General features: G+C 38.2%; 1 non-coding gene across 1 annotated transcript; it reads left to right on the top strand.

The window, feature by feature from the left end:
* The first annotated feature begins 4,391 nt into the window (after positions 1 to 4,391).
* LOC129821635 (small nucleolar RNA ACA64) lies at positions 4,392 to 4,519 on the top strand. The gene has a single exon (XR_008754391.1). It is a non-coding gene; the product is annotated as a small nucleolar RNA ACA64 (small nucleolar RNA).
* The last annotated feature ends 368 nt before the right edge of the window (positions 4,520 to 4,887 follow it).

Here is a 4,887-nt window from a genome sequence, read left to right as displayed (position 1 = left end):
TACATGGCAATGTAAAATGTGTATTTTTTAGTGATCCAATACGTAATATGGTACATTTATCATAATTTGGTTTTAATCCAGAGAGGATAGCAAATATATCTAGATCCTCTAAGAGGCCGTGGAGAGATTCTAGTTGTGGTTTTAAAAGAAAACATGAATCATCAGCGTACAATGACACCTTAGTTTTTAGGCCCTGGATTTCTAATCCCTTAATATTAATGTTTGATCTAATTTTAACAGCTAACATTTCGATGGCAATAATAAATAGATATGCCGATAGTGGACAACCTTGTTTTACTCCTCTAGATAGTTTAAAACTTTCTGAGATGTAGCCGTTATTTACTATTTTACACCAAGGGTTACTATACATCATTTTTACCCATTTTATAAGAGATTCCCTAAAATTGAAATATTCTAGGCATTTATATATAAACTCCAGTCGTACTTTATCAAAAGCCTTTTCAAAATCAGCTATGAAAACCAGGCCTGGTGTCCCCGATATTTCATAGTGTTCTATTGTTTCCAGTACTTGCCTTATATTATCTCCAATGTATCGTCCATGTAAAAAACCTGTCTGATTAGGATGAATAATATCTGACAAAACTTTTTTTATTCTATGCGCCAAGCATTTTGCTAGGATTTTTGCATCACAACACTGAAGTGTAAGAGGTCTCCAATTTTTTAAATGGACTGGATCTTTATATATACCACTTGGGTCCTGTTTCAGTAATAATGATATCACACCTTGTTGCGTGTCTGATAATCTATAATTTATATAGGAGTGGTTAAAACAAGCTAATAATGGTCCTTTGAGTATATCAAAAAAATGTTTGTATACTTCCACTGGTATGCCATCCAGTCCTGGAGTTTTCCCATCCTTAAAGGCCCCAATTGCATCAAGTAGTTCCTCCTCTGTAATTAGGCCTTCACATGAGTCTTTCTGTACAGATGTTAATTTGACATTATTATTAGGGAAAAAATCCATACAATTGGTTTCAGTTAGTGGAGATGGAGGAGCCTGAAACGAAAATATATTCTTAAAGTACTTTACTTCCTCTTTCAAAATATCATTTGGTGAATCATGCGTGACTCCATCATTTGTAACAAGTTTTAATACGTTTTTTTTGGTAGCATTTCTATATTGAAGATTGAAAAAGAATTTGGTGCATTTTTCCCCATATTCCATCCAGTTCGCTTTATTTTTGTAATATATTACACTGGATCTTTCTTGAATAAGTTCCTCCATTTTTTTTTTTTTTCCTCTAACTTATTCTGTGCCTCTATGGTACTGTTTTTATTGTTATCCAACTGTACTGTTAGTCCTTCAATTTCCTTTGTTAATATGGACTCTTTTGATCGAAATTGCTTTTGTTTTATAGATGAGTACTGAATTGCATGGCCTCTAAAGGCACACTTAAAAGTGTCCCATACAATATGGGGATCTGCTGTACCTATGTTATGTCTAAAAAAAGTCAGTTATAAATTCTTCTGTCCTAGTTCTAAACAATTTATCATCTAGTAGGCTTTGATTAAATTTACAATATCCTCGCCCACGTGGAAATTCTGTAAGAGTAATATATATGCCAATTATGTGATGTCTGACCGCATTCTGTCCCCTATCAAACACTTTTTAACTTTTGGTGCCAGAGAGAATGATATAAGAAAGTAGTCAAGGCGACTAGCTTGATTAAGCCTCCGCCATGTATATCTCACTAGGTCAGGGTATTTAAGTCTCCATATATCCACTAATTCCAATATATCCATGACATTCCTGATTTCCTTAAGTGCCTGAGGTTGATAGTTTGTAGTGTCCATAGAGGTATTTAAGACCATATTAAAATCTCCCACTATAATAATAGAGTCTAGTGTTGCTTGTAGAGTTGATATATATAAGAATGTATTGTCAAAGAAGCTTGGATCATCATTATTCGGACCGTATAGGTTAATAAGCCATATATGTTTATTGTCCATTATGTTATGCCTATCTGATATCTTAGAACCTTGCTTATCTAGCTAGCATAGTAGCTAATTTAGCTAGATAGCTAACATCACAATTAGTTAGCTATTTTACCCGTCAGTGTAAACGTTTATCTTCTTAGCGAGCTTGCTTATTGCATACATGTCTGGGCACATTGACACAAGCCTTCTTATTAGTGAATTAACTAAACTAATATTTGCAACAAGAGTTTGATTAGTCAATTAATAAATGTGTCAATACTGCACCTTTCTGTTGGAGAATGAGCAAGCTTGCTGCTGCTGATTTTCCTAGCTAGACATTCCTGGGCATTTTGTAGTGCTCGTGTCTCAGGTGGTGAATGGTGGCTGGCATAGCAACAGCTTTGCTATGTAGAGGGACTCTCAGCAAAACTGATAGACTAGAAAAGGACAATATTGGCCCTTCTCTAACTGATTTGTTTTTGAAGAGACTATTGTTGCACTATCTTTTGATGACCTAAGGTGGTGAGTGATGAACATATACATTTCTCCGGTCCTTCAATGTTGCAGTCATGTCGCAAGTGGCGCTATGCTGTCAAATCCTCCTGTTTTCAGCAACTTATATTTTTATTTGGTTGTTATATTGTCAGGTTTGCTAACAACAAACTATTTAGCTAGCTTATAGCCCTGTGTTTGATATGCAATGCAATCTCCAAGTAATGAAAAGTGTCAAGTGTCCTGACGAGAAGGCAAACTTTTGTAGCTTTGCCAGCCAGGCAAAATCGGGCATCATCAGCACATTGTTATGGATGTATCCAAATTAATGTCAGTAGAAAACAGTTTAAACAAATGCAAATGCAGTTGCTTTGCTGTTAATCTGGCTACAGAGGTCGTGACTGTGTTAGCCGTAGGTAGTTGGCTGGCTAGCAAGCAAGGGATAAGAGCATGGCAACGGAACATAAAGAACAATTGACTGTGTTCGCGTCCATAAATACCTTGAAAAATGGGCTCCGCCTCATCACGCTGCATCGTCCATTATTTCAAAGGTAATGTACAGAACGTCAGCGTTTAACCCTTACAAAACAACATTCTCCTCTCACAGACAGGTGGAGTTCGACTGCTTGTCACCAAGATCGTTGCTGAGACTATGAACAACTACCTGATGGGCGAGAGACTGATCAAATGTAAGTTAGGGACTGTACTTATTATTAATAATGAGGAATACCAGGAGAAAATTGGACCTCTCTGAAATAAAAGTGGATGGCCCTCCCTTCAGTAAAATATATATTTTTAAATTGGAAGAAGACTTTGACTCGCATTCTGGAGTGCCACAGTACACAGCAGGCATTGGTTAGGCAGCACACAAGGGTTTACATCAGCAAGAGCAACTACAGGCCGGGCTCGTGATTGAGAACACCTATCCATTGCAGTGTTTTAATGCAGTGTAGCCTAGTTTTATATACATCATCCCAGCAGCACAAAAACTAGAAGGAAGTACATTTTCTTAAAAATATGACTTGGCCATACCCTAGGCCTATAGTTTAGGCTGTGGATAATTTTGAGAACACACTATGTGCACTTGGTATACTGTGCCCAGCAGGGAATCAGGGATGAGGGGCACACATGGAGATAACAAATGATCAAACCCTGAGCAATATGACATTTCATCGATTACCAGTTACATGACCCTCCCTTGGACTAAAAAAATAAAAGATACTAAATCCTCCCCCTGACTGAAATTGAAAAGAGCAGGACCCTACCCCATTTTCCTCCGGGTAACAATTATGTATATTTTGACCGCTCCCTTATCTGAAGAAATAATTCACCTCTTCATTTCATTCTAGAATCATATGTTCAGGTTTAACATTTTCCCCTAGCTCTTGATGTCTTGTAGTGCATGTTGTGGGAGGAGAGCAGCAGACCCATTTCAGCATCACCAGAGCTGGGATAATAAAGTTCTCTTGCATTCTCCAGATAATCTGGTTCCTACTGAGGTGCATGAGGAGCTGTTTGTGGGATCACAGAGAGCGTTTAAGAAGCCCAGGCAGCCTGCTGTGGCTCACTACAACGAGACACACACCAGAGGAGGTCAATGAGATGACCGGACGACTCCTACATAAAGAAGTCAAGCTCCGTTAAAGGCTGGCAGAAAAGGGAATCAACTATGACTTCCCAGGGTTTGTAAGTGTTGCATTTGACTCATCGGTTTAAAAGATATATATATTTTTTGTATTCCTGACTTTTTAAACAATTTTAACTTGAATTATTTTCTTGTAGCCTAATTGTAAACTCTCTTTTTGAAGGCTTCTCAAGTGCAACAGAAGAAGAAGTTAGATGACACTGAATGCATCCACGTGTAATGAGGTAAGGACAGTTAATCTGAACTAGGCAACACTTTTGTGAATGACCAATCAAAGTACAAGATTGCATTTGATGCATTTAGCTTTGATTTAGGCACAGTCTGAAAATTACCTTCGATTTGCCAGTTGTCTGGGGTAAGATAACTGTGCCGACAGTATTGTGGTACGTTAAGCTTATTGCCTGCTCTGTATAGCAAGGTGATTAAACCCATGTGCCCACATTCACTTCGCAACATCTAACAAGTAAAGGATTCTTGCACTCGGTAGGAATTAACATGTTCCCATCAATGGAAGAAAATCATTGGAGATGCTAATAGAGCCCCATAGCTCCGAAATGTAAAACGTTGTTTCTCTGTGTTAATGTCTTTCTCCTCAAGACGTGACTCCAGGGTGAACCCCCTCAGTTCTGGACAGGAGGAGGCCCATGAAGATCAACGATGAGGATGGGGAAATCATCAAGAATACCCCCGCCCCAAAAAAGTCTAAAGGCAAATGTGAAGGGAAAGGGGGATACCTAGTCAGACTGTACAACTGAATGCATTCAACTGAAATGTGTCTTCCGCATTTAACCCAACCCCTCTGAATCAGAGAG

This window comes from Salvelinus fontinalis, chromosome 23, assembly GCF_029448725.1.
Source record: "Salvelinus fontinalis isolate EN_2023a chromosome 23, ASM2944872v1, whole genome shotgun sequence".
Lineage (NCBI taxonomy): Eukaryota > Metazoa > Chordata > Actinopteri > Salmoniformes > Salmonidae > Salvelinus > Salvelinus fontinalis.
The sequence above is the reverse complement of the archived record's forward strand: the minus strand, read 5'-3'. Positions and strand labels throughout refer to the sequence as shown.